At 42.7% G+C, this 10898-nt stretch overlaps 1 long non-coding RNA gene across 1 annotated transcript; it reads right to left on the bottom strand.

Annotated features, from left to right (window-relative positions):
• Positions 1-822: 822 nt before the first annotated feature.
• LOC140215196 (uncharacterized) lies at positions 823-5001 on the bottom strand. The gene is made up of 2 exons (XR_011892139.1): positions 4024-5001; positions 823-988 (listed from the first exon to the last, which is right to left on the bottom strand). It is a non-coding gene; the product is annotated as an uncharacterized lncRNA (long non-coding RNA).
• Between the last annotated feature and the right edge of the window lie 5897 nt (positions 5002-10898).

Here is a 10898-nt window from a genome sequence, read left to right on the forward strand (position 1 = left end):
TAGACTAGTCTATAAAAAGTCTGAGTCTATAGATTGTCTATAGACTGTCTATAGACTTATGGCCATACACTTTTTATGGACTAGTCTATAAAAAGTCTGAGTCTATAGACTGTCTATAGACTTATGGCCATACACTTTTTATGGACTAGTCTATAAAAAGTCCGAGTCTATGGAGTGTCTATGGATTAATTAAAATTCATGTTTGTAGACAGTTGTCTGCAGAATGTCTATGGACAAGTGTATAGGCTTACAGTTCTACTTTTGTAGACTGAAGTCTATAGAATGTCTATAGATGACATTTGTCTGTAGACATTTTATACACTTCAGTCTACAAAAGTAGAACTATATATACAGTTCTACTTTTGTAGACTGAAGTCTATGGAATGTCTATAGACAAATGTATATAGATAGTCTATAGACATTCTATAGACTTCAGTCTACAAAAACAGAACTTCATAATCCGATACACTTTTTTCTATGACATTCTGCAGACATTTGTCAACAAACATGAATTTTCATTAATCTATAGACACTCCAAGACACAGACATTTTATAGACAAGTCTACAAAGAGTGTATAAGGCCATAACTCCATAGCGGCTATCTACAAGTTAGTTCACATTTTTCTTTACATGCGGTAGCAAAACGTTTTGAATGTGTTTATGCATGTGCACCTGTTCCTTTTCATCTGCACTTATGCATTACCGTTAGTAGATTAATATTGCTCCTGAACCAGCTGTACTTTTATATATGTTGCATAAACAGAAAGAATTCATATAGTGCTGAATCATGCAGCGCAAAAAATAAAACAAATGCACCGGCAATGCATTAACAGTTTTTATTGCTGGATATAATAGATGAATTCCTTAAATTCATGTCTTATGCTATTATGGAAACAGATTAAATATTTACACTACTCCTTGGCAAGCATGGTCGCCAGGCTGGCCTTGACCTTTGTGTCATTAGTCCCAAAGGTGCTGCAGGTGTATGCTGCAAATAAGTAGATGCAGCAAAATGAGGCAAAAATAACAAGTGTGTATTTTTTGTTATGTTCATTAGGCAGCTTAATATATTTGCTCAAACCATCTAAGTCAATACTTAATGCGGTTTAACTATGACTAATGGCTGCTTGTCAATACAAATCAGTACCTTTATACAATGTTTTCTTGCATGGTATGGTGAACAATTAAACAGTCACAACTGCTGCTCGTGCCAGCAACAGTATGTTCCCTTTTATGAAAAGTTCATATATGATGCATTAATGTACTTATCCCAAATGGTCTCTATATTTATTGCTGAAACGTTACCCAGTTGGGCTGTCTGTACATTTTCTTTGGCTGGTAGTTAAGTATGCCCGTGCAGAGGGATATTTTCAGAAGACGTGACTGGAATATTCAGTATCATGCCTAAGATTGTAATTTATTTTGCTTAATACACATTTAAATGTCTTTCTAATACTTTTAAATGAATGGGTCATTGGCCATAACTTCAACAGAAGGCAGATGGGTTGATTGTACTGATATGGTCACTTAATTTCTTACAGGTAATGAGGCCTCTTGGGCATGCTAACAGGTTTCCAAGTTAGGTATACCACATGAGCACCCGAAATACCACACGAGCACTTTGTGTCATGGCACGAAAGATATGCACCTCCTAGGAAACAGAACTGATAGTATAGTTCGAATGAATTCTATGACAGTAAATTATTTAAGGTGCTTTGAAAGATGAAAATTTTTTCTAGGCTATCGAGGTTCAGGACGTTTAGCTAACGCAAAAAAAACATATTGAGTAAGAAATGCCTTGTCAGTATGCTTGACTTTCTTTTTTTTTTTAAATAAATAGAACCAATTTCCCTCAATTTTTATGAAGTGAAACGTTTTAAAAATATGTTTAACACAGAGATTCTCCGGAAACTTTGTATGACATATAACGAGACAGCATACCTATGTGGCCATTTTAAAATTTCCCGATCTTTTTCCAAGCCTTCCCTGGCTGTTTTCATGAAAATTTTCTGGCAATCTATGACGCCTGCAGCTTAAGTGCAATAAAAAAATATTGTGGTTTAATGCTTGCCAAGTACTGCCAGTCCATAATATTTTGATAAAACGAATAACACGTCAGTCACTTGACATGTAGTATTAGATGCAACTGACATGAATCCCTTGTTTAATAAAGCTGACAAGGGCTTCGGCAAGTTCGTAATTGATGGCCACACGAGTACAGCACGGAAGACACAGAGACACACGTAAAACAAATGCAACAATGTGAGGGAAAACTATACAATGAGTTATTTTTACGGTTCAATAGTAGTTTTTCATATAATATGCTCTCATCACTTATGCCTCTAGTTAACTTTGTTTACCTCTGACTAAAGACTACATGGCAATATTAATCAGTACCATTATGATGTTTCGTTATACTACAGTATGATAAGCAGTTAGACAACCGTAATGGTCGCCGGTGCCAGTAACGGTACGTTTCGTTTCAAGACAGGTTCACGTGACACACAGTGTACTTATAAAAATAAAAGAAATGCGAGAATCCCAAACGATTCCCATAATAATAATTGTTGAAACAAAGATACCCGGCTGGACTCTGCACATTTTTCAGGTGTTAATGCAATATGCCCGTGCCGAACGAACATGCTCAGCATACTGACTGCAGTTTTGAACAATCACGTTAACATTTGCAATTTATTTCCGCTTAGAACAGTCTGCAATGTCTCTTTTCTCATACTTCGAGATGAATACATTTGCCACACTTTCAGTAGAATGCACATGAATGGGGGCGTACTGATCAGGTTACTTATCAACTAAAACATGTTACGATCTCTTAGGTGTGTTGATAAGGGTAGAACAAATGCAATGTCCACTGAATTATTTGAATAATCTGTGCGTTATCTACTAAGAAAAGACCACCAAATTGATAATCTGGCTCTATTTTCTTTTGTACAGCGCATATAGTATGCAGTCTGTCCAAGACGACGGCACTACATGCAACAGTAATGAAAACCGGAACACTTATTACGCACGACAAGGGCTTCATACCATGCACGACTGGCACAATGCGAATCTGCGCCAGCAGCTGCCTAGTGATTAAGAGCACGTAAACTGCATAACGCCGAAGCATCGAAAGGCGCTTAACGCTTTTCATATAGCTCGAAAGACAACTTCTGCTGCTAAACTGTTTAAAAAAGAGACAAAAAACAAATCTTCCAACTACCGTCAAACGCAATGCCTTCAGTTTGAAATGTGTAAAGGTGCTTCTCGGAGCGACTAATTTATTGTTCTCCAATTTTTTCGGCTAAGTTGCGAAGCTGCGAGTGACTGAGCTTATCGCAGGTTTCATGCTCCAAAGGCGTTTGTGGTTGCATATAAATAGATTGGGTGAATCTAGTGATTTCTGCTTGATATTTCTTCAAGTCTCGTGTTTTGCTTGCGGTAACTTCCCAAAATTATTTAGATTGGTTGCCAGGAACCTTAAAAATACTGCTACTTTTAAACAATGCGAGAACGGCAGCGCACACACTGCTGATGCATGCCCCGCAAACACGGCCTTTCATCCGAGTACGTTAGCAGTTAGGCAACTATACGTGTCTGTCTGAACATTCTTGATGCCAACACAATTTCGAGATATACACGTAAAGCGTGTCACGAGAATTTCACTACACATGCGGCGCAGCATTCATCGAGGCGGGATCAAGCGCCACGAAATGAGATCTACCACACTGGCTGCCCAACATACACAATCCGCCTAGTGGTAGCTCAGTATCAAGTTAAAACATGGTGTACTACCTTCTTTACGCACCTAAACTATAATGCTAAAATCAACGGCGATTTTACGGCGATCGCTCGCCGTAAAACATTCCGTATAGTAGAAGCGAGAACAAGAGCGCGTTATCAAACCATGTCAACGACAAACCGACACTATACCCGAGTCGCCTGCGCTACATGCAGCCGCTTCGCGCTACGAAATGCGCTCACATAATCATTAGCTATTGACGCAAAACATTTGCTAAAGCTTACCGTCCGGTGTAGTTGACGTGTGATGCCACAAAGAAGACACGCATACACAGACACCAACGTTCAGGCAGACACCGCACACCGATACAACCGTTTACGTGCCTGGCGCACTCGTTGAGACGACGCACCGCCGCGCATGCGCAAGAGCTCCGAGCATGCGCAGGAGCTCCGCGCCCGAGGGCGTGCGCGCTCGGAAGAGTGTGAGCGCCTTTTCCTTCATTTTTTTTTTTTGTCTCTTTCTCTCTCTCCCTGCGCGCCATGCGCTCCGGAACGGGTGGCTTATGCATCTTTATCACCATAATTCATCTTTTTTCATGGACGAAGGAAATGCGCTGGCAGGTTGCATGACAAACGCTGTGGGCTATCGTATGAGACTGGAACGCTAACATGAATGCGCTGTTTGTAAAAGCCGTTACAGGGCCCTTCAGACGTTTCAGACGCATTATTGCCAGCGTCGATTAGTAATACAGCGTACTTGTAGCATATCTTCCAGCCTACCGCCAAATGTGATGCCCGCACGTATGTTAGTGCTACTTTTCTGTTCCCATGATAGGTCAAAGCAATCAGTACAGCATTGAGGTACTCATATGCGAGGCTGCGCAGGCATACCGCCGGCGAAACACTGGGTGGGCTCAGAGAATTTGGCACCTATTTCAAGTGAATGAGAAACTTTGATGGGTTTATAGTGCGGGATATCAGTCAACAAAAAACCGCCCGATGTTAGTGACGCAGCCGAGATATGAAGACAATGTGAAAAGTATCCGAGAATCGGACGACACACAACGCGAACACCACATGCACGACATCGGTTCATCGCACATTCACAAAGTCCGCGTTGTCAGCTACAAACATTACGAGTGTCTTTGCTGTTAGCTTGATGCCTGTTTGGAATCCAGTTGTAGCTGAAGCTGGCGTTCATAACATCTATTATAACAATTGGATCGGCGTTTTGCTTTCTTTATTCTACTGCCGCAAAAGTGGTGCGACAACTGTGAAGACTGTCTTGGGATTGCCGAGCGCGACTACGTAGATCATATCATGTGGTCAACAAATGCGGAGGTATACACTATGTGCGTACTAATGTCTACAAATAGGCTCTACAGCAATCTTAGCAGTATACAACTTCAGTGGCTTATATCAAACGCAGCTAAGTATTATCCACCGGTACCTGCGCTTGCTTACAGCGTACACGGGTTGGGCCCAGATTAACGATGTTTGTCTATTGTTAATCTATAGACATGCAAGACCACGACAACTCAGAGGCAGACCAGGTGGTGAATTCACCACCTGGTCTGCCGGCTTTTGCCACTTATTCACCACCTTTGCCACATCATCACCATCTGACCTTCACCACCTGGTCTTCGCGAACTGTGCGTCCGGGAAGCAGCCAGGTTTAGGGCCTTCGGGTGCCTGGAAGACATTGGTGACTCAGACAGTGCCTGCTCCGCCGCGATCCTCGTTCGGGGAAGCTGCACCGAACGCAGACTAGCAGTCTGCACGGTTTTCCCGCCGCGCCGGGGTTGCGGTGCCGTCGTGCATGAACCAGCGCCATATCATCGCGTTCGCAGAGGGCGGGGGGTATGGGAACTCGGAATTACATATTATCGACTTTCTTCTATAGACATTCAATACACCGGGAGTAGAGAAAAAGAAATAGAAACCTTGTCGACTATTGCCCATAATATAGAGAGTCTATGGACAAAGTATGGACAAAAATAAATAGAAACTGTATCGCCTTTCCTCTACAGGTAGTCCATATAGAGGGGAAATAGACAAAGAAGAAACAAACACCTTATCTAATTTTTTCTATAGACTGCGAGTAGACAAAAAGAAATTGAAATCTTTTCGACTTTCGTCTATAGAAAGTCTATATACAAAGTATATGGACAAAAATAAATAGACACTGTATCCACTTTCGTCTATAGGTAGTCCATAGAGGGGAAGTAGGCAAAAAGAAACAAACACCTTATCGACTTTTTTCTATAGACCGTCTATAGACTGCGAGTAGACAAAAAGAAATAGAAACCTTATCGACTTTCGTCTATAGAAAGTCTATAGACAAAGTGTGGACAAAGTGGATAGAAACTGTATCGACTTTCGTCTATAGGTAGTCCATAGAGGGGAAGTAGGCAAAAAAGAAACAAATACCTTATCAACTTTTTTCTATAGACCGTCTATAGACTGCGAGTAGACAAAAAGAAATAGAAACCTTATCGACTTTCGTCTATAGAAAGTCTATAGACAAACTATGGACAAAATGCATAGAAACAGTATCGACTTTCGTCTATAGGTAGTCCATAGAGGGGAAGTAGACAAAAAAGAAACTATCACCTTATCGACTTTTTTCTATAGACCGTCTATAGACTGCGAGTAGACAAAAAGAAATAGAAACCCTATCGACTTTCGTCCATAGAAAGTCTATAGACAAAGTATGGAAAAAAATAGATAGAGACTGTGTCGACTTTCGTCTGTAGGTATTCTATAGAGGGGAAGTAGACAAAAATGAAACAAACACCTTATCAACTTTTTTCTATAGACCGTCTATAGACTGCGAATAGACAAAAAGAAATAGAAACTTTATCGACTTTCGTCTATAGACAGTCTATAGACTTTGTACCAACAAAAGTCCAAATCTATAGAAAGGAAAGGTCGTCTATGAAAAGTCTATAGACTTTCTATAGACAGTCTAAAGTCATTTTTGTAAGGGTACCTCCCCCCCTCCCCTCCCAAGTGGCGATAGTCCCTTCATTCACGCTGGGTCTTGGATATGTTTTCAAGATAAAACCCTATCAAGTTCTTGCGGCTTAGTGCCGTGCCTTCATCACTTGGATACTAAAATCCCACTGCTGCCATACTATTATTTCGCGTGTTGCTAAACTTTAAACCAAGAACTTGCTAAATTTGCGCATAATTTTGATTCAATGTCACTAAAATTGTCGAACGCCTTTAAGATAGCAGGCGTTTTGGAACAATATACAGGATGTTTCAGCTAACTTTAGCAACAGTTTAAAAATATGCCGATGCACTCTTAGGCGATGCGACCAAATGCATGTTGCTCACTTTTGTACGTAGTATGTCACGTTATTTTTGTATTTCGCCTAATTAGAGAATTAGTCAAGAAAAGTAACCAAATCCTAAAGCAGCGACGATAGGCAAAAATTGAAATTGGAAAGTTGCAGAGTGGTTTGCAAAACGTCTGAATAAACAGTTGCTGTGTTTCTATCTATTAGGTATTACTGTTTTGCAGCTTCCTGCGGAAGCCCGCGAAATACAAAAAGAAACACCACGTGACAGTGCAATCACCACGCTTGCGCTTCGTGATTGCACTGCTCCCAAGCGTTCCGCGCACAAACATAGCATCTAGCAGGGCGTGCTGCCGCTTAAAAGGCGACAGCGCAGTGACGAAGGCGTTGGCTGTGCGACTTACGCCATCGATGTGCTCCCCTCGCGGCGGTTTATGATAGCGACAACCAGACGCAGCGGCAGCACGCCCTGCTAAATGCTATGTTCGTTTGTGCGCGGAACGCTTGGGAGCAGTGCAATCACGACGCGCAAGCGGGCATGTCACGTGGTGCTTTGTTTGTATTTCGTGGGCATCCGCAGTAAGCTAAAAAATACTGATACTAAGCAGATAGAAAGACAGAAACTGTTTATTCAGACGTTTTGCAAACCACTCTGCAACTTTCTAATCGTAATTTTTTCCACCTTCGTTGCTTCAGAAGTTCGTTAATTAATGTTGACAAATTATCTAATTAAGCAAAATATAAAAAATAGCGCAGCACACTACATACAAAAGTGAGCAACATGCATTTGGTCGCGTCGTCTTAGAGTGCATTGGCATATTTTTAAACTCTGGGTAAAGTTAGCTGAACCAACCTGTATAACATAAGACAACGTTGAGCATATCATCTAACGAAGCGTTTGTCTTGTATCTGTGCAGATGAGGAATAAAAAGTAAATTTACCGGCACGGTGGGCTGGGGTTTTAATTTAGTAATATATCCACATAACAACGAATGAGGCTCCTATATTGTTAGTTTCGGCTGCGGCTCTGTATTATTTCTATTCGCCATTTCGTCTACCAACATTGTACACGCTGATGGAGGAGGAGGAGGAAAGAACATTATTGGGTCCAGAGGAACCCCTTCCCACCCACTCTTGGTGTTCTACTGTTTATAAACCATCTGCGTCATTTAACCCTTGCTTCAAGGTCGATCCTAATAGGTCGCGAAGCTGTGGGTGAAAAGCGGTTTAGTACTGATTGTCAGCGACATCAGCAAGGGGGGTTATGGGAGCAGCGATTGAAGCGCGACTATGTTTGGATGGAACAAACCTTGGGAAAGAAAAAAGCGTTTTTTTTTTCATTCAAGTGAGACGCAGTTAGATTCATCCAACGAAAATAATATTCCTGGTCAATTTTATATACTCGTGACGAGTTAAGAAAATACAAGTTTATTTAATTTTATTATTATTATTATAACTGCATTTCATTACAGCGCCCATCGTTACAGGGGGTGTTGACGCCACTATCACTCACAATGCAATGCAAGTCTTGAAATGGGCAGAAAGGCGCACTCGTAAAGATCACATATTCAAATATGCCCTCTTCACAAGTTCTGCTTTCTTGCTTGTCGAGGTTTGTCTGAATTTGGTGACGCGGGTAGCTTCATCGCTTCTTAATCTGTTCAGTGAAAAGTAGTGAGTGACGACCGCCAGATAATTGTGTAGTTGTTTTCGTGCGACTGCGCTGGCCGACGGGCTTGGCATCCGACAATAGGATCAGCACTCTACACCTAAAGCTTTCGTCGGCCTCCAAGAAAGTATCTTCTCTGCTGGGGTGCCATTTCGACAACCGCACGGCTGACCTATTCCTGCATGGCTTTCCGCGCTGAAAGCTCGAAACGCCCATCAAGTCGAATGGTGGGGCATTTGAATATATAGCTCCAAAGGCAGACCAATAAAACAAATTTCGCGCAAACAAAATGACGTCACTTCTGCTTTTAACGGACATGGCGTCAAATTATTTTTTCTTCCGCAGGAAATGTTCCCATCACATACAGATAGCGCTAAACCCCATGAACCACTGACGGACCGCCTTTTTATTGAACCTATGAGCTCTTATGGAAGCTTCGCTACCAGGTATATTTACCTTGCTCGCTTTTCGTGCGCATCCACTTCAGCCTCCTTGTGTTTTTCCGTGGTGCCAGCCCGCAATATTCTTTTTAGTGATCTGGCCCTTGCACGTAGCATGCACCATCAGTTTCTTAGGAAACCACCCGCGTCGTTCCTTGCAGCGCCGGGATTTCCTGCCGTATCATGGTCGCGATGGTATCGTATGTTTCAGACGTACGTACTCGCTTCTGGAGCGTGGAAATTTCCACCAGGGCGTCTCAAGGCTCTATTTCTTCATGGCCTAGGCACTGACGGACAGCGAATTATCTTGAAGGGTCCGCGCAAGACGACTAAGCTAAAAAGCAGGAAAGACACACGACCGCGAACAAGATCAAATGGAAAGGTACTGTAGAAGAATCGGCATACGGGCGGGGGGTATTCGTTGAACACCTTCAAGGGGCCGCGCAAGACGACTAAAAGCAGGAAAGACAAAGGACAGTGCTGAGCCTGATGTAATAGAAATGCACTGTAGAAGAATCTACATTTGGGCAAGTTGGTATAGGAAGGAGGGAGGGGCGCGGCATTGCGCTCTGGCAGCAACTGCACATTTCATGACCGGCCTCAAGGGGAACTAACGATGGCGGCACAATGCCGCGCCCCCATATATTGAGGAAAGCGGGTAGGCAGCCCGCGTGGCAGTTTGGGGGAGGGGGGGGGGCGACGGCTATCACTCCGCCAACAACCGCGTATTTTTCACGGTCGCGCACACCGTGCTTTGAAAGGGATCTGCAGGCGGCTCATACCGGTGTGCACCCTCGCCGCTCGTGCGTTGAAGCGATAGACCCCAGGAAGGCTACTTCGCTCGCTGCTGTTGCCGCGCTTGCTCCCACCAGAGCTTTGACAGCGAGTGTCCGCGCTCATTGCCATGTGTTCATGTTTGCTTGTGCGCGCTGACATCATGCTTGTTAATTTAGTTTGTAAGCGAATGTTTACAAGCTTATATGGCGGATAACACTACTATCCTTACTTCGTGTAGCTGTCTGCTAATTTGTTATCGCAATTGATGTTTCGCCATTAGGGCGTAACTGCGACTTTTTCGCACACTGTGTAGTATCCAGAAGCAATAACAGGCGGTCACTAAGATGTGCGAAAAAAAGACTGCGCCCGTTCACATGCCACTAAAACTGTAAGAAAAGAATGGGTTTCGCTTATATGTTGATCATCAAAGTGACATAATAATATACATATATGCATGACATGCACAACGGTAAGTATTATGTTGTACTTTCCTTTAATTGAATACAAACAGTATCGGAAGACTTGTAGGTCTTGCAAATGATGGATTTCATTCAGAAGGCAAGGCTTTTCCTCTATCGCAGTGTGCGATGCGGTTGTGAACCGACTCACACGTGTACAGTTAAAGTGATAATAACTACAGTGGCTACTCATCGGCAGCTGTGGGCAAGTATTTGCAACATGGGTATAATCTGTTGCAAGAAGTTATGGTCAATTTAGGGTGTGAGAAAGACAGGCTTGATCCTATACCGAAGTACAGTAGTCTAAATAACACTATACGGAATTTCGCTTACAAAAGATCAAGTCATTACACACTCGCTTTTTATTGCGATAGCAATTATATGGACACTCGAAACGTATTTCCGCCGACGCCATCGCCGTGAAGTTCCGTGTAAAGTCCAAAGTCAATAACATCGCCGAGCACGCCATACGCTGTATGCGCGAGTGGAAGCATGCGAGGGGAGCCGACGA

This window comes from Dermacentor andersoni, chromosome 1 (assembly GCF_023375885.2).
Source record: "Dermacentor andersoni chromosome 1, qqDerAnde1_hic_scaffold, whole genome shotgun sequence".
NCBI classification, from domain to species: Eukaryota; Metazoa; Arthropoda; class Arachnida; order Ixodida; family Ixodidae; genus Dermacentor; species Dermacentor andersoni.